General features: G+C 38.6%; 1 protein-coding gene and 1 non-coding gene across 5 annotated transcripts in view; one reads left to right on the top strand and one right to left on the bottom strand.

Moving 5' to 3' along the window:
• PPP3CC (protein phosphatase 3 catalytic subunit gamma) overlaps window positions 1–20,249 on the top strand; it is a 108,680-nt gene that overhangs the window by 21,581 nt on the left and 66,850 nt on the right. The gene's annotated exons all lie outside the window — the stretch shown is intronic.
• On the bottom strand, window positions 11,316–11,422 carry LOC118524834 (U6 spliceosomal RNA). The gene has a single exon (XR_004911847.1). It is a non-coding gene; the product is annotated as a U6 spliceosomal RNA (small nuclear RNA).

Below are 20,249 nucleotides of genomic sequence, written 5' to 3'. Positions count from 1 at the left end.
CAATTTTTTTTTCACTATGTTCTTTCACATCTTGGTGCAACCAGAAATTTCCCTTTTTTTCCAGCTTTACTGAGATATAATTGACATGTAACATGTAATTTAAGGTGTGCAATGTGTTGATTTGATACACCTATATGTTTTGCAAAATGGTTACCACCATAGGATTAGTTAAGAATGTATAACACCATATAATTACCATTTCTTTTTTGTGGTGAAACACACATTTCTTACTTAAGGCAAAATTATTCTCTTTATTTATAGATAAACAAAAACACATCTGATACTATGCATTCTCATTCCCTTGTCTTCACACATATTCTTTTACATTCCTTCAAAATCATGTAACTGCAAGACAATGTTACAGTTAAGGGCCAAGTGAAAGGGGATTTCCGAAGGTATTAGAAATTTCTACCACCAGAATAATCTCATAACTTCCAGAGAGTTAAAAATTAGGAGAGCTTTTCATTGTCTCTTTTCTTCTTTTTTTTTTTAAGATTTTTATTTATTTGAGAGAGAGAGCACAAGCAGGGGAGTGGCAGAGGGAGAGGTAGAAGCAGACTCCCTGCTGAGCAGGGAGCCGGATGCAGGGCTGGATCCCAGGATCCCGAGATCATGACTTGAGCTGAAGGCAGACACTCAACTGACTGAGCCACCCAGGTGCCTCCTTTTCATTGTTTCTTAAGGATTAATCTCTAAATTCTTTTTAGGGTGATGCCAATTAGGCTTTCCCGGGTTTTACATCTCCAAGGCACATCAAAATATGGACTAATTGATAGGGAGGCCTATACAAGGCTGATTTTTTTTTCAATGAACTTTCTCCTTTAAAAATAAAAAGATTTATTTATCTAGCTTAGAGAGAGTGAGGGGTGCCTGTGTGGCTCAGTTGTTAAGCGTCTGCCTTTGGCTCAGGTCATGATCCCAGGGCCCTGGGATCGAGCCCCGCATTGGGCTCCCTGCTCCGCGGGAAGCCTGCTTCTCCCTCTGCCACTCCCCCTGCTTGTGTTCCCTCTTTCACTGTGTCTCTCTCTCTCAAATAAATGAATAAAATCTTAAAAAAAAATACATCAACATTTAAAAAAAAAAAAGAGTGAGAGAGCATATGAATGGGGGGAGGGGCAGAGGGATAGGGAGAGAAACAGACTCCCTGCTGAGCACAGAACCCCACGTGGGGCCCAATCTCAGGATCCTGAGACCATGACCTGAGCTGAAATCAAGAGTTGGACGCCCAACTGACTGAACCACACAGGTGACCTTAAACTTTCTCCTTTTTATCTTGGGGTTTGGGAATTCTTTCAGGGAGGCAGTTTTAGAATTTGAATTGCATTTAGAAATTTCCTTATGTTAAGGAATGCAGACCATTGATAGTCAGAATTGTTTCCTTTTTTTAAAAAAGATTTATTATTATTTTAAATATTTTATTTATTTATTTGACAGAGAGAGACACAGTGAGAGAGGGAATACAAGCAGGGGGAGTGGGAGAGGGAGAAGCAGGCTTCCCGCTGAGCAAGAAGCCCGATGCGGGGCTTGATCCCAGAACGCTGGGATCATGACCTGAGCTAAAGGCAGACACTTAACGACTGAGCCACCCAGGTGCCCAAAAACATTTATTATTTTTTTTAAGATTTTATTTATTTATTTGTCAGAGAGAAGGGAGCACAAGCAGGGGGAGCGGTGGGCAGAGGAAGAAGCAGGTCCCCGCTGAGCAGGGAGCTCAATGCTGGACTTGATCCCAGGACCCTGAGCCACCCAGACGTCCCAAGATTTATTTATTTTTAGAGAGAAACAGAGAGAGTGCGGGAGGGGAGGGGCAGAGGGAGAGAGGGAGAGAGAATCTCAAGCAGACTCCCCGCTGGGCATGAACCCGATTCTGGGCTCCATCTCATGACCCTGAGATCTTGACCTGAGCCAAAATCAAGAGTCGGTCACTTAACCAACTCAAGTGCCACCCGGGCACACCTCCTCTTATCTTTTAAGGTGCCTCTCAGATAATCTTGTTCATGTCAATAGTTCCCCAAGAGGACATTTATAATTCAGAATTTTTTCTTGGTGAAATTATGCCATTTGTTGAGTTATATTCATAATCTGAAAACCTGAAAGTAGTAGATAGAGGAGGCACAGAGTGGACATGGATTTAGACTGAGAAAACTCTCAAATGACTTGTAGTAAGGATGATGCTTTTGCAACCACCTATCTCCCCAAGACCATAAGTGACACCAAAGATCAGCTGTCATCAACTGAGGACTTGTCAGAACCTTTGCTCTAGGCAGACAGAACTAAGCAAAACATATCTCAAGATTATAAGGACTAAGGAAAGTCCTTAGGAGGTTTTAGAAAACAGACCTAATACAAAATTTAGGTAAAGATGCTAGTCTGATGAGACCTTCTGAACTTGTCAGCTTTTAGAGCTGGCTGGAAGATAGACTTATTAGGCCTATGTCTGTTCTGTGCTGTGCAGATGAATGACACTCAAGATACTGAACAAGGGCCGCCTGCCTGGCTCAGTCAGTAGAGCATGTGACTCTTGATCTCATGGTTGTGAGTTCAAGCCCCATGCTGGGTGTAGAGCTTATTTAAACAACAACAATAAAAAAGATACTCAACATGCAGGCAGATGATAGGAATGCTGTTGATTAGATAGAAGTCAAATTTCACTCATGAACAGGATAATCTGGTAAGACTTACAGTCAGAGAACCCAACTTTCACCTTGATCCTGAAGTGCTCAACAAAAAAAATTTTTTTTTTTTTTTAAGATTATATTTATTCACTTGAGACAGAGAGATACAGAGAGGGAGAGAGAGAGCATGAGCAGGGAGAGAGGCATAGGGAGAGGGGGAAGTAGGCTCCCCGCTAAGCCAGGAGCCTGATATGGGGCTCGATCCCAGGACCCTGGGATCATGACCTGAGCCGAAGGCAGACGCTTAACCATCTGAGCCTCCTAGGCGCCCCTGAAGTGCTCAACAAAATTACTGAAGCTCAGATACCTCACTGTTGCAGGCAGGGTAGCCTTAAGCAGGTGGAAATCAAGTGGTCACATACGTGCACACTATGACAAAGCTATACGTCTTCCCAGAAACAAGGAGGTCAGCTGAATCTTTGTGGAAATGCCAGTTGTTAAATGGGACACCCATAAACCAAAGATCATCAAGGATTTATTTGTAGTTAAAAAAAGACTTAGGTTTATTTAACTTGCGGCAACAAGCAGAGAGAACCAGAGGAATGAGGGATCCTCTCAAAAGAGGGGGACAATTAGGAAGACCTGCTCATTGAGGACTGTTGTTAGATTAGGGACTGTTGTTAGATTTTAGGGTGGAAGTTTGTAATCTGAGCAAGGTTTAGTTAGAATTTGTACACTAGATGAGTTGCTAGAACTCATGAAGTTCTAGTGTAAGATCAGATCTAGTGTCTGTGCAGTTACTGTTAAATTAGTTTGGGTGAGGTGTTATCTTGGAACATATGGATTTGAAGTCTGGTGTGAAAAAGAGTTTGAACTCAACACCAAAAAAATAACTGATTAAAAAATGGACAGAGGACCTGAATAGACATTTTTCCAAAGAAGACATACAGATGGCCAACAGACACATGAAAAAATGCTTCAGCATCACTGATCATCAGGGAAATGCAAATAAAAAAACCACAATGAAATATCACCTCACACCTGTCAAATGGCTTAAATAAAAAACATAAGAAATAACCAGCATTGGCAAGGATTTGGAAAAAAGGGAACCCTTGTGTGCTGTTGGAGGAAATGTAAATTGGTATACCCACAATGGAAAACAGTATGGAGGTTCCTCCAAAGGTTAAAAATAGAAATACCAAATGATCCAGTAATTCCACTACTGGCTATTTACCCAAAGAAAATGAAAACACCAATTTGAAAAGATATATGTATCCCTATGTTTATTGCAGCATATTTATAATAGCCAGGATATGTAAGCAGTCTAAACCTAAGTGTCCATCAATAGATGAATGGATAAAGAAGAAGTGGGGTACACACACACACACACACACACACACACAGAGGAATATTATTTGGCCATAAAAAAGAAATTAGATCTTGCCATTTGAGACAACATGGATTGACCTAGAGGGTATTATGCTAAGTGAAATAAGCTAGATAGTGAAAGACGAATACCATATGATTTTACTTGTATGTGGAATCTAAAAAACAAAAACAAATGAACAAACAAAAAAATGGAGAATAAACTGGTGATTGCCAGAGAGGAGGTAGGTGGGGGTGGGTGGGTGAAATAGATAAAGGAGAAAAATGAAGAAAAAAAAAAGGAGTTTGAGTTTAGTCTGTGATGCATGTTGTGGTTTGGTTTGGTTCAGTTTATCTGTTTTATGAGTCATAGCACAGTTATACGTTGTGGCTTCTGTTGCAATTCTAAGAGACAGCCTATGTTAGTTTCTTGTGTATTTAAAACTGTATTTGTACATTGTTGAAAGGCCTTAGAAAAGAATTTTGACTTTAAGAATTCTGCGTTAGTTTTCTATTGCTATGTAACAAATTACCACAAACCCAGTGGTTAAAAACAACAACCAATTTTTAGCTCAAAGTTCTGTGAGTCAAAAGTCCAATCATGGTGTGGACTTCTCTGCTCAGGGTATCAAAGGCTGAAATCAAAGTGCCCAACAGGCTGAGTTTTCATGTGGAGCCTCTGGGGAAGAATTTGCTTTTAAGCTCATTGAGGTTGTTGGCAAATCCTTGTGGTAGTAAGAATGAAGTCCCTATTTTTGGCTGGCTGTCAACCAGGGGTGACTCCTAGAGGCTGCCTGCATTCCTTGCTACATGGTCCCCTCTATCTTGAAGCCAACAATGCAGAACTTGCAAATGAAATCTCTCTTATACTTCAAATCTCTGAAATATTACATATGTTACCTCTAGATCCAGATTTAAAGGTCTCATATGATTAGATCCGGCCCACCTGGATAATCTTATTTAAAGGTCACCTGATTTGGGACTTTAATTATGTTTGCAGACTTCCTTCACAGCAGTACCTACATTATTGTTTGATGGAATAATTGGGAGAAGATGTATGTATATCATGGGCCGGAAATCTTGGGAGGCCTACCTCCTGCCTACCATAATGTCTTTTTAATGCGTTGAAGCATAAGCCTCTGTGTCATTTTAGTAACTCTTGGTGGTTTTAGGTGTAACTTAAGTTTGAGGTTGAATTTTTCAGTATTACTGGTAAGAATCGGTTTGGGATACAGCTCTGCTGATCTGAGAAAAGTATTATTTATGTATAAAACTGATTATCATAGGGAAAGCTATTGCCAATGGAGTTGCTTTTTTTTTGGTCTTGGCATCTGTTACTTTTCTTTCAATAAAGTCTATAAAAACTTGGAAAAATTGGAATGTAGGGCAAAGCAGATAGAAAAAAACCAAACCCATCTGTAGTCCAAACACTCTTCCTTATACTTTTCCTCATTTTCTTCCAGTTTTTATTGTTCAGTTAAAAGAATATCATTATAATCATATAGTATATGAAATAATTATATATACTGACTTCTTAAGTATATGTTTTTATCTGATTATAAAAGTAATACAGTCATTGGAAAAAGTTAAAAAAAATAGGAAAGTAAGAAGAATAAAATAATTTAGAATCTTGTTTGTTACCCAGCACTAATACTTGGGTATATATGCCTAGTGCCTATTCTAATGTATTCTTTAGTCACAGTTTAGATCCTCTTGTATGGATTTATTTTTAAGTAGAGTTAACACTGGAACACTTGTAGATTTTAAGTAAGAGGCATTTGACATATTATATATTGCCAAGTAGTTTTTTGTGTCCTAACCTTTAAAAATGACTTCGCTGGGGCACCGGGGTGGCTCAGTTCTTAGGGCATCCAACTCTTACTTCAGCTCAGGTTATGATCTCAGGGTCGTGGGATTGAGCCCCATGCTCAGAGGGGAGCCTGCTTGAGATTCTCTTTCTCCTTCTCCCTCTGCTCCATCCCCAGCATGCACACACTCTCTCTAAAATAAAATAAATCTTTAAAAAAAATAAAAATAAAAATGACTTCACTCTGTATGAGTTTTAGATTCATAAATGTTTCTTTTATTTTCAAAATTGTACATATGTATGTATATGTATTTGTGTGTATATATGTATTGATACAGGTTCATAATATTTAATGAATAGTTAAAAAAAAACAAATGAAAAAACTCCATTGTCTGTCCAGATTGACTCACTCCCTAAGGGTCCCTGACAGCTGAGTTTTCACTGTTTATTATTATCATCAGTGGGCCAAGGATATCAGTATTTCCACTGGCTCTTCTGTCTTATTGCTTGAGATAGGATGCCCTGGCTCTGGCATCTCTCTATCTCTATGCCGGACAGCAGCTCAAGAGAAGAAAATGCTTTGAAAAGAGGTCTTTTTCTTTTTTTTTTTTAAGTTTTATTAAGTAATCTCTACTTTTTTTTTCAAGATAATTCATTTATCTTTTATTTTTTTTTAATTTTTTTAAAAAGATTTTATTTATTTATTTGAGAGAGAGAGAATGAGAGAGAGCACATGAGAGGGGTTAGGGTCAGAGGGAGAAGCAGACTCCCCACCAAGCAGGGAGCCCGATGCGGGACTCGATCCAGGGACTCCAGGATCATGACCTGAGCCGAAGGCAGTCGCTTAACCAACTGAGCCACCCAGGCGTCCCTCATTTATCTTTTAGAGAGAGAGAGAGCATGTGCATGTGAGCAGGGGGAGGGGCAAAGGGGGAGGGAGAGGGAGAGAATCTTAAGCAGACTCCTGAGGGCGGAGCCCCGATGTGGCTGGATCTCATGACCCAAGATCATGACCTGAGCCGAAAACCAGAGTTAGACACTTAACTGACTGAGCCACCCAGATGCCCCCCACCCCAAAAAAGAGGTCTTAAAGGAACATTCTAGACTTAGAAAACAGAGCACTCTGTGCCTCCTCTTACATTTTCTCCTGGTTTCTTATACTGTCATGCCAGAATGTTTCAGCTGAAGGTACAGACCGATATCAGACCTCAGTGCAGTGCCTTTCTGCTGAAACACTGATAGACTGGGTTCTCTTGCTATGTAAATTTTTTTAAAGATTTTATTTATTTATTTATTTATTTATTTATTTATTTATTTGAGAGAGAGAGAGAGAGAGAGAGCATGCAATCAGGGGGAGGAGCAGAGGAAGAGGGACAAGCAGACTCCAAACTGAGCATGGAGCCTGACCCAGGGCTCAATCCCACGACCCTGAGATCATGATCTTAGCTGAAATCAAGAGTCGGCCACTTAACTGAATGAGCCACCGAGGCGCCTCTCTTGCTATGTGAATCTTTTTTTTTCTAATTTTATTTGTTTATTTATTTGAGAAAGAGAGAGCCCGAATCGAATGGTGGGGAGGGGCAGAGGGAGAAGGAGAAGCCGACTCCCTGCTGAGCAGGGAGCCTGACACAGGGCTTTATCCCCGGACGCATGATATCATGACCTGAGCTGAAGGTAGAACCGACTAAGCCAGCCAGGCACCCCTTGCTATGTGAATTTTTTTTTTAAGGTTATTTATTTATTTATTTATTTGACAGAGAAATAGAGAGAGCAGGAACACAAGCAGGGGGAGTGGGAGAGGGAGAAGCAGGCCGCCGAGCAGGGAGCATGATGTGGGGCTCGATCCCAGGACCCTGAGATCATGACCTGAGCCGAAGGCAAACACCCAATGACTGAGCCACCCAGGCGCCCCTATGTGAATTTTTAAAGCATATGGAAAATCATTATTTGAGTTGCTTGGCAATGAAAATAGTTTATTACTTACTATACTTTTACTTTTGAGGAGAGAGGAGAGGTAAAGACAGATATTTTGTTACGTTATTTTCGTTGCAGTGTCCAAAATGTAATTTGGATGTGGTTATCAACCATCTCAAGAGAGTTTCTGTTTAAACAGTGGGGTGAAAAAAAATCATTCCAGAAACACCTTTCCTGGTATTGGGAAGGAACTGAAATGGAAGATGTGCACACAAGGCAAAGTTTGATCTCAGAGTTGCATAATCTTGAAATCAACCTGAACTTCTAAGTCTAGGATTCCAAGTGAATAAAGCTTGACTTGAAAATCTTTTTTTTTTTTAAGATTTTTTATTTATTTATTTGACAGAGATAGACACAGCGAGAGCAGGAACACAAGCAGGGGGAGTGGGAGAGGGAGAAGCAGGCTTCCCTTGGAGCAGGGAGCCTGATGCAGGGCTCCATCCCAGGACCCTGGGATCATGACCTGAGCCGAAGGCAGACGCTTAACGACTGAGCCACCCAGGCACCCCTTGAAAATCTTTAGTACCACGATGTCTTCATTTTAAACTGGGAACTTGACATTTTATTTTGAACCAAGTATTTTTAAAATATTTGCTTTATATCAATAGTTTATTTTTGCATTTTTATCCCTTCTGTTTATTTAGAAGAAAAAATGCTGATTTTTTTTAACAACTAGCAAATCAGAAAATATTTAGTTTATGCAACTTCTAATATAGCACCCTAAATTATTTTTGAAACATTTGGGACTATCTACTTTAATGTTTTCCCTATAATAAGTGAATAAATATTCTCATTTGGTAATAGCTTGGAAAATATAGGACGGGCAATTTAAAAAAGAGCTCTGATTTAAAGGTATTGTTAGAGGCATTGGTAACTTTTTTTTTTTTTTACTTTGAAATAGAGAAAATATGACAGGTACTCTTTTTCAAGAAATGGCCACAGCAATATTTCTAGTCTCACATACTCACAGAATTTTGCCACCCTCCATCAATAGGTGGAATCCATTTCCTCTCCCCTTGAATTTGGGCAGGCTTGCGACTGTTCCAACCAGTTGAGTGTCATGGAAGTGATATGATGTGACTTCTGAGGCTAGAATATAAAAAGGATACAGGTTCCTCCTGGCTTTTTCTTTCTTTCTTTTTTTTTTCCTTCTGGCTTTTTCTTTATCTTGGGATCCATGTTCTTGGAACTCAGTCACGTGAGCAGGCCACATGTAGATATTCTCATCCAAAACCTGAGCTAAGCCTCAGCCAATAGCCAGTGTTAACCACTGGATGAGTGAGTGAGTGAGCTTTCAGATGATTCCAGCCTGTGGCTGTCAAGTATCCAGTAGAGCCCCAGACATCATGGAGGAGAAACAAGTCAGCGCCACTGTTTCCACTGTCTGAATTCATGGTCCACAGAATCTGTGGGAGGTAACAATAATTATTGTTGTTTTAAAGCCACTAAGTTTTGGGGGTGCCTGGGTGGCTCAATTGGTTAAGTGTCTGACTCCTGATTTTGGCTCAGGTCATGATCTCAGGGTTGTGAAATCAAGCCCTGCATCGGCCTGCTTAAGATTCTCTCTCCCCCTCTGCCCCTCCACCCCTCTCTAAAAAGAGAAGGAAAAAAAGACAAAAGAAAACCACTAAGTTTTGGGGTAATTTGTTACACAACAGTAAATAATTATATGCAAGTTTTAGACACCTATTGTAGGGAAATAATCAGATTTGGACGAGGACATATATACAAGAATTTTTACAACAACATAATTTATAATAATATATAACTTTTTTTGAAATAGCCTAACCACCAGTAAGAAAATAGTTAAATTTATGATACATCCGTTATTTCCCCAAAGAAATTAAGTTTCTGTATTTTCAAAATAAAAGTTTAAAGAATTTCTACATAGTCAATTCTGTTATAATGATTGTCAAAACTCATCAAATTGTATGCTTATGTAAGTAAAGATGATTAAGAAAAAAAAGTATATATCTGGGCACCTGGGTGGCTCAGTTGGTTAAGCGACTGCCTTCGGCTCAGGTCATGATCCTGGAGTCCCTGGATCGAGTCCCGCATCGGGCTCCCTGCTTGGCGGGGAGCCTGCTTCTCCCTCTGACCCTCCCCCCTCTCATGTGCTCTCTCTCTCTCTCATTCTCTCTGTCTCAAATAAATAAATAAAATCTTAAAAAAAAAAAAAAAAAAAAAAAGAAAAAAAAGTATATATCTGATGAAGGACACATACCCAGAATATGTAAGAACTTTTATTAGTTAATGGAAATAATATATTAAGTAAATTTTTATCTTATTTTTAAATTTATTTATCTATTTTAAAGATTTTATTTATTTATTAGAGAGCACAAGTTGGGGAGAGGGAGAAGCAGGCTCCCTGCTGACCAAGGAGCCGATACGGGCTCGATCCCAGGACCCAGGACAGATGGAAAAGTGCTCAACATCACTATTCATCACAGATATGTAAATTAGAACCACAAGGAGATACCTGTAGATACTCACTATTATGGAATAAAATTTAAAAGCTTACCAATGCCAAATGTTAGCAAGGCTATGGAGAAACTAGAACCCTCACACCTCAACTGGTGTGAATAAAATAGTATAAGCCTTTGGTGAACTGTTTGACAAAATTTATGTCTACCCCCATCTTTGCAGTCCCACCCCTCAATATACACCCAAGAGAGAGGAGTGCTTTTATCCACTGTAAGACAGGTAGAAGAATGTTCATAGCAATTTTTATTCATTTTATTTTATTTTTTTAAGTAATCCCTACACCCAGCATGGGGCTTGAACTCATGACCCCAAGATCAAGAATCACATGCTTCACTGACTGAGCCAACCAGGTGCTCCCATAGCAACTCTGTTCATAATAGGTCAAAATTGGAAAGCTTATCTAGTAACACATTTTGCTGTTTCTAGCCTAAGGCTTAGCATGTAACTATCTGCTTTTAGTTTAATATGTGATATTAATGAAAATTAATGTAGGGCATCCTACTCCCCAATTTTCTAACTTTTTTTTTATTATGTTCAGTTAGCCAACATATAGTACATTATTAGTTTTTGATGTAGTGTTCAGTGATTCATTAGTTGCATATAACACCCAGTGCTCCTCACAACATGTGCCCTCCTTAATACCCATCACCCATTTACGTCATTCCCCCACCCCCTCCCTTCTGTAACCCTGTTTGTTTCCTGGAGTCCAGAGTCTCTCATGGTTTGTCTCCCTTTCTGATTTCTTTCCATTCAGTTTTCCCTCCCTTCTCCTGTGGTCCTCTGCACAATTCCTTATGTTCCACATATGAGTGAAACCATATGATAATTGTCTTTCTCTGCTTGACTTATTTCACTTAGCATAATCCCCTCCAGCTCCATCCATGTCAGTGCAAATGGTAGGTATGCGTCCTTTCTGATGGCTGAGTAATATTCCATTGTATATATGAACCACTTCTTCTTTATCCATTCATCTGTTGAAGGACTTCTCGGCTCCTTCCACAATTTGGCTATTGTGGACATTGCTTCTATGAACATTGGGGTGCATGTGCCCCTTCTTTTCACTACATCTGAAAAATATGGAAGGCTTCACAAATTTGCGTGTCATCCTTGCGCAGGGGCCATGCTAGTCTTCTCTGTATCATTCCAATTTTAGTATATATGCTGCCGAAGTAAGCACCCAATTTTCTAACTTCTAAAACTGTTTTGAAATTTCTTAAAATCTTTCTGTGATTTTGATTTTGGAGGACTAAAAGAAAGAACTTGTAGATTGCCTAGAACACTAATTATAAAAATGCCAACTTTTTCTCTATATTCAGTTCAAATGTTCCCTTACTCTTGGATCATCCTTTAGTTTGATTAGGTTTCTTGTTTAAGATTTTATTTATTTATTTATTTATTTGTCAGAGAGAGAGAGTGAGAGAGAGCACAAGCAGGGGGGAGCAGCAGGCAGAGGGAGAAGCAGGCTCCCCACTGAGCAAGGAGCCCAATGTGGGACTCGATCCCAGGACTCTGGGATCATGACCTGAGCTGAAGGCAGATGCTTAACTGACTGAGCCACCCAGGCATCCCTAGGTTAGTTTTAGATTAGTTTTAACTGCTTTTATAATCTTATATTCTATTTTCTTATTTGAACAGTGTTATTTATTTGTTTATGTATGTATGTATGTATGTATGTATGTAATCTCTTCACACAATGTGGGATTCACATGACCCCAGGATCAAGAGTCAGCTAGGAGCCCCTGTTTCTGTTTTTTTAGTCTTTGACTCACTGTATTAGTTAAATTTAATGCCATTGTGTTTTTCAAGTAAATACTTTAGAGCAGTGCTGTTGAATATAACCTGAACTGATGGAAATCTTCCATATTTATACTCTCCAATATGGTAGTCACTAGGCACATGAGGTTAATGAGCACTGAAATGTGGCTAGTGTAACTGAGAAGCTAAATTTTAAATTTAATTTAATTTTTAATTTTCTAAAGATTCTATTTATTTATTTGAGAGAGTGAGAGAGAGATCATTGAGCAGGGGGGAACAGTAGAGGGAGAAGCAGACTCCCTGCTGAGCAGGACGCCTGATGTCGGACTCGATCCCAGGACTCTAGGATCATGACACGAGCCGAAGACAGACGCTTAACCAACCCAGCCACCCAGGTGCCCCAAATTGTATTTAATTTTAATTAATTTAAATTTAAATGGCCACATATGACTAGTAGCTACTTTATTAGACAGTGCAGACTAGAGTTAAAGAAGAGTGAATTGAAAAAAATACAAGAACTTAGAATGATATGAAATTAGGAAAAAAGTTGTATTTATCATGATTAAATTAGACCAGTGGTTGTCAACCTTAATTTGTATATTAGCCTGCACGTTAGGACATCTGGAGAGCTTTTTGAACATACCAGTCTAAAACCAATTGAGTCTGAATTTCTAGAAATAAAATGAGGGCATTATATCTTCAGAAAATCCCCAGGTTATTATAATGCTCAGTCAGGGCTAAAAATCAGTGAATTATGGTAGTGCTTCTTAGACCTAATGTGCACCTAGGGATCTTGTTAAAATGCAGAATCTGACTTGAGTAGGTCTGAGCTAGGGCAGATAGTCTGCATTTCTGACAAGCTCCCAGGTGATTTTCATATTGTTGATCCCCCAGACTACACTTTGAGAAGGAAAAAATTTTAGGATCAACGGTTGAGCAGGAGTCTACTATGTCTGAAATGAACAATTGGTGGCATAATTGTATAATTTAACAGTTGTTATCTGGCTCAGACTTAGTTTCTATACGTCTAAACAATGAATGTGTATATATTATACCTCAAAGTACTTATTCTGAAAATTGATGAAGAAACCTCTTTAGCTGGACAGTGTGGAGCAAAGAGGTTCTGTTTTGGTTAGATAAAATGGTCAGGGAAGAGATTCCTGAAGAGGTAATATTTGAGCAGAGAATTGAGTAGAATGAAGGGGCTACCAGTAGCACCTATGCAGTGCGAGTAGTTGACATTCACAGTGACCAGCTCAACAGATAAAGGCAGCAGTTTTTGCCAGTGAAATAACAGAGATCAGAGCAGAAATAAATGAAATAGAGACCAGAAAAATAGAAAAGATCAACGAAACTAAGAGTTGGTTTTTTGGAAAGATTCACAAAATAAGCAAACTTTAGCTAAACTAAGGAAAAAGAGAGAAGACTCAAAAGCAGAAATGAAAAAGGAGGTATTACAACTGATACAACAGAAATACAAAGGATCCTAAGAGACTGTGAACATTTATACACTAACAGATTGGATAACCTAGAAGAAATGGATAAATTCTAGGGTGCCTGGGTGGCTCAGTTGGTTAAATGTCTGACCTTGATTTCTCTCTCAGGTCATGATCTCAGGGTGGTGAGATCAAGCCCTGCATGGGGCTCTGTGCTCAGCAGGGAGTCTGCTTGAGATTCTCTCTCTCCCTCTCCCTCTGCACCCCCACCCTTTCTCAAATAAATAAATGAATCTTTAAAAAAAAAAAAAAAGGATAAATTCCTAGAAACATACAGCCTACCAAGACTAAATCATGAAGTAGAAAATCTGAATAGACCAATAACAGATAAGGAGATTGAATCAGTCATCAAAAACCTCCCAACAGGGGCACCTGGGTGGCTTAGTTGGTTAAGCATCTGCCTTCGACTCAGGTCATGATCCCAGGGTCCTGGGATCGAGCCCCACGTTGGATTCTCTGCTCAGCAGGGAGCCTGCTTCTCCCTCTCCCTCTGCCTGCTGCTCCGCCTGCTTGTGCTCTCTCTCTCTCTGACAAATAAATAAAATCTTAAAACAAAACAAAACAAAACAAATCTCCCAACAAAGAAAAGCCCAGGCAGAACCAGAAGGCTTCACTGATGAATTCTATCAAATATTTATTTTTATTTTTTTTAAAGATTTTTATTTATTTGTCAGAGAGAGCACAAGCAGGGGGAGCAGCAATAAGAGAGAGAAGCTGAACAAGGAGCCTGATGCTGGGCTCCTGTTCCAGAACCCTGAGATCATGACCTGAGCTGAAGGCAGCCACTTAACCAACTGAGCTGCCCAGGCTCCTCATCTATCAAACATTTAAAGAAAAATTAATGCCAGTCCTTCTCAAACTCTTCTAAAAAAGTGGAAGAGGAGGAAACACTCCCCAAATCATTTTTCTTTTTAAGATCGGCATTACCCTGGTACCAAGGCCACATAAGGAAACTATAAGGAAAGAAAACCGCAGACCAATATGATGATTACTGATGCAAAAATTCTCAACAAAATATTAGCAAACCTAATTCAACAGCACATTAAAAGGATTATTCATAATCAAGCATGATTTTTCTGGAATGCAAGGATGGTTCAGTATACTCAAATCAATAAATGTAATATGTCACTTTAATAGAATGAAAGATAAAAATCATATGATCATTTCAGTAGATGCAGAAAAAGCATTTGACTAAAGATAACATCCTTTCTTGATGTTATCTTATCTTGATGTCCTTTCTTGAAAAACACTTAACAAATTGGGTATGTAGAAGAGTATATAGAAGGAGCATACCTCAACATCATAAAGGTGGAAAGCCCACAGCTAACATCATACTCAACAATGAAAGGTTGAAAGCCTTTCCTCTAAGATCAGGAATAATACAAGGGTTTCCACCCTCTACCACCCCTATTCAATACAGTACTGGAAGTCCTAGCCAAAGCAGTCAGATAAGAAAAAAAAAAAAAAGAAACAAAAGGCATCCAAATCAGAAAGAAATATATAAAATTGTCTTAATTTGCAGGTGGCATGGTCTTACAAGTAGAAAATCCTAAAGAGGCCACCAAAAAAACTGTTAGAATGAATCAAGAAATTCAGTTAAATTTCAGATATCAGTTGTGTTTTTAAATACTAACAACAAAATATCCAAAAAAGAAATAGAATAATTCCATTCACAATAGGATCAAAACAAAATACTTAGGAATAAGTTTAGTCAGGAACATGAGAACTATAAGATTTTGATGAAATAAATTGAAGAAGACCCCAAAAAATGGGGAGATACCCTGTGTTCATGGATTAGAAGAGTTAATATTGTTAACAAACTACCCAAGGCCATCTATAGATTCAGTGCAATCCCTATAAAAATTCCAATGGTATTTTTCACAGAAATAGAAAAAATAACCCTAATATTTGTATGGAAACCAAAGACTCCAAATAGTTAAAGCAATTCTGAAAAAGAACAAAGCTGGAGATACCACACTTGGTGATTTCAAACTATACTACAAACCTATAGTAGTCAAAATGGTATGGTACTGGCATAAAAATAGACACACAGACCCGTGGAACAGAATCAGGAGCCCAGAAATAAACCCTCACATATACAGTCAACTAATATTTGATAAGGGCCCTAAGAAATACTCAATGGGGAAAGGGTAGTGTCTTCATTAAATGATATTGGGAAAACTGGATAACAACATGTGGAAGAATGAAATTAGACCCCTATCTTTTACCACTCACAAAATTAATTCAAAATGGATTATGTTTAAATGAATTAAACTTAAGACCTGAAACCATAAAATGTTTAGAAGGAAACACAGGGAAAAGCTCCTTGACATTGGTCTTGGCAGTGATTTTTTGGACTTGACACCAAAAGCACAAAGAACAAAAGCAAACAAAAGTAAGTGGAACTACATCAAACTAAAATGCTTTTGCGTAACAAAAGAAGCAATCAACAAAATGAAAGGAAACCTATGGAATGGGGGAAAATATTTACAAATCATGTATCTCATAAGGGGTTAATATCCAAAATATATAACAAACTTGTACAACTTAATAGCAAAAACAAGCAAACGGTCTCATTAACAAACGGGGAAAAGGAACTGAATAGACATTTTTCCAAAGACATACAGAAGGTCAACATGTACATGAAAAGCTGCTTGATATCACTCACTAATCATCAGGGAATCGCAAATTAAAACCACAGTTAAGACATCATCTCACACCTGTTAGAATGGTTACATTGTGCTCCCAACACAAATGAGGGCCAGCTGGAGACTCTCCAAATTTAAAGTGTATTTTAAAGGTAGAATCACCCAGGGTGCCTGGCTGGCTCAGTCAGTAGATCAGGCAGAGCATGTGACTCTTGACCTCCGGGTCATGGGTTCAAACCCCAAGTTGGACACAGAGCTTACTTTTTTTTTTAAGATTTTATTTATTTGTCAGAGAGAGGCCACAAGCAGCAGGCAGAGGGAGAAGCAGGCTCCCCACTAAGGAAGGGCCCAATGCGGGACTTGATCCCAGGACCTGGGTTCGCGACCTGAGCTGAAGGCAGATGCTTAACTGACTGAGCCACCCAGGCGTCCCCATAGCTTACTTTAAAACAAAACAAAAAAAAGAATCAACCAGACTTGCTGATAAATTGGGATTTGGGGAATATTGGGGAAATTGTGATTAAGGGATGACTGCCTAGGTTTTTGGCCTGAGCAACTGGGTTGAGTATGGTTCCATATATTTAGATGGAAAAGACTAGAGGTGGTATGGGAAATAATAAGTTTAATTTTGGACATATGTTAATTTTTTCTAGTTTTATTGAAAAATAATTTGCATACATCACCATGTAAGTTTAAAGCATACGGCATGATGGTTTGATTTAGATATATTTTGAAATGATTACCACAGTAAGTTTAGCTAACATCCATCTTTTCATATAGATACAATAAGAAGAAAAGAAAAAAGGAAAAAAAAATTTCTCCTTGTGATGAGAACTCTTAGGATTTACTTTTTTTCCCTTGGGATTTGCTCTTAACAACTGTTCTATAGATCATACAGCAGTTAGCTGTAGTCATCATGTTGTATATTATATCCTTAGTACTTATTTACCTTATCACTGGAAGTTTACATCTTTTATTTTTAAAAGATTTATTTGTTTTAGAGAGAGAAAGAGCGCAGGGGTTGGGGGCAGAGGGAGAGGGAGAGAGAGAATCCCAAGCAGACTCCCCACCGAGCGTGGAGCCGGATGTGGGGCTCAGTCTCACGACCCCGAGATCATGATCTGAGCCAAAACCGAGTTGGACGTTCAACCAACTGAGCTACCCAGGTGCCCCAGAAATTTATATCTTTTGACTACAGTCCTCCATTTCCAATTCCCCTCCACTTCTGCCTCTGGCCTCAGGCCTCTGGCCTCTGGTAACCACAAGTCCCATCTCTTTTTCTGTGAGTTTCGTTTTGGTTTGAATCCACATGTAAGTGAGATCATGCAGTATTTATCTTTCTCTGACTTATTTCACTTAACATAATACCCTCCAGTTCCATCCATAATGTAACCAATGGTAGAACTTTCTCATGTTTTATGGCTGAATAATATTCCATTGTATGTAAATACCACCATTTCTTTATCCATTCATCCATCAGTCAACTCTTACATTGTTTCCATGACGTGTTAAATTTTAAAAGCGTATTAAACATCCATGTAGATGTTAAACAGGTAGTTGAACTTAAGACCCTGGAGTTCAAAGGAGCGTTTAGGCTAATCAGTTTTTACAAGGTTTATGATGAAACCCTTGGTTGTATTTGTAGAAACAACTCCATGATCATGCTGCAAATTGTGTTAATTATGAAATAAAACCATTTTTACAATTCTTAGTTTCATATTTATGCCAAATTGTTTTCCCCCACTACTTACTGTGAATGTTTATTTTTTATGTGGATACACTTTAAGTGGCCTTTTTTAATACCAATCATCTTTGAATAACAGGGACCTCCTCTACTCTTCAGAAAAAAAAGTACTGTAATTTTATATTCCCTGAATTATCACATTTCTGGATAAGTAATCTTTTGGTTCATAGTCTTTTTTTTTTTTTTTTAACTCTGTGCTGGTGCTTTGAGACCCTTCAATCCCTCTGCTAACTCTCCTTTCTCATTGGTAAGGATTGTAGTTTATAAAATAACAGACCTATGTTAAAAATGAAGGGGTGCCTGGGTGGCTCAGGCGTTAAGCATCTGCCTTCGGCTCAGGTCATGATCCCAGGGTCCTGGGATCGAGCCCCGCATCAGGCTCCCTGCTCAGCGGGAAGCCTGCTTCTCCCACTCCCCCTGCTTGTGTTCCCTCTCTCTCTGTCAAATAAATAAATAAAATCTTTTAAAAATAAATAAATAAAAATGAAGGGACCACTCCCCCCCAAATTATGATATGATATAACCAATAAAGCAGTAAATTGAGTGCTGACACTGTTGACATTTTGATTCTTTCATTTAAAAATGCCTAGTTTAATTTTTTGAACAAATAAAATGTCTGGAATTACTTATTAGCCTTGAAAATCACTTAAATACGTTTTCTTTGAAATTTGAAAAATTGTGCTAAGACACTGTTTTGGAAGTATGACCATAAATGGAATGTTTAAAGAGGTGACATACAGCCTCAGAAACAAAATGGGAAACTTTAGTGCTTGGTGTTGAGTAGTTTGTTTATAACTTGAAAGGGTGCAAGAACTGAAACTCTGTGTTACAATTCATATACTTCATAGTTTAAAGCAGGGATAAGATGTTAGAAGCTAAAACTTCAGCTTGTTCATCTGCTTGCACAGTCATAGTGTTTTGTTTTATTTTTTGTTAGTGAAATCCTGTGTGCCATTAATAAAAACGGCTGGAAATGAATGTGTCAGAGACTTGGGTTCTTAGAAAAGATTATCATTCACTGTGAATAGTGAAGTCAGCTGAAAATCCTCTTATGTGTACATTAGTCATGATAAAATCTCTAAACTTTGGCTTGAAGATGTGTACATACATAATATTTAAATTTTTACTCTAGTCCTATTCTTGTTCCCCTCACTCCATGTTTATCCAAACCAGTGTTACACAAAATGTGGTCCGTGGATTCCTCTCAGTTTACAACTTGTTATTAACTTCAATAAGTGCAGAAATAGAGCATTTAAAAACTTAAATAGCAATTTGATATTGGCACAACATCTAAGCATATGATCATTTTTCTAGTGATTTATTTTTACTGCATTTTACAAAGTACAGGTTTTGACAGGTTAGAGGTTGGAGTGAGGCAGTTCCCACTACTCTAGATCCTCTTTTTTTCATTCAGAAATTCCAAACTCCTGTTTCCATGTGCTCACAATAGAGACTGGGGAAAAGGACATGAAGACCTGTAAACTATTACTTTGTGATGACTGGTGAATGAAGGTGCTGATTATTTGAGATTAGTTGAGTCTTTTTTTTTTTTTTTAAAGATTTTATTTATTTATTTGAGAGAGAGAGAGAGGGAGAACACAAGCAGAGGGAGTGGCAGGCAGAGGGAGAGAGAGAAGCAGGCTCCCCACCGAGCAAGGAGCCAGATGCGGGACTCCATCCCAGGACCCCGAGATCATGACCTGAGCTGAAGGCAGATGCTTAACCAACTGAGCCACCCAGGTGCCCTGAGATGAGTTGTGTCTTTACTTAGAATTCCCTTAAACCATTTTCCTGGTTTTCTCTAAACAATTTTAGTATGCACAACAATTTCCTGGGACACCTGTTAACAATGCAAATGCCTGTGCAGGATCCCCAAAAGTTTTGATTCTACCTGTCTGAGGCCTAAGAATCTACATTCTAAACAAACACTCCCGCTGATTCTGGTGAATATTGTTCCTGGGTAGGTGATTTAAATCAGGATACTTGAGAGTAAAAGAGGATGCTATTAAATCACATTAGGACAAGATAAATAATCTGAGAATATCCTAATAGGTGTACTTGGACATATGATCACTGTACCTGGGGCATATTTTTTAAAAATAGAGGTTTAAAGTTTAATTGGAAAGTTCCTGCTATTTCCTTTCGTGACCAAACTTAGATAGATTTCCTTTAGTCTTCTCAGGATGGTGGCTATTTCCACTCTTTTATGAATCAACCTCAACTATAGTGTGTATACGACTTTCTAATAAAGGAAGATGGAATTCAGGGCTTCTAAACATAGCTAGGAGTAACTTGAGGGGAGTTAGGACCCACTCCTTTAAAGTGGAAGATTCTTGTGCAAGACTGTTGAATCTCAGATCT

This window comes from Halichoerus grypus, chromosome 3 (genome assembly GCF_964656455.1).
Source record: "Halichoerus grypus chromosome 3, mHalGry1.hap1.1, whole genome shotgun sequence".
In the NCBI taxonomy this organism is placed as follows: Eukaryota; Metazoa; Chordata; class Mammalia; order Carnivora; family Phocidae; genus Halichoerus; species Halichoerus grypus.
The sequence above is the reverse complement of the archived record's forward strand: the minus strand, read 5'-3'. Positions and strand labels throughout refer to the sequence as shown.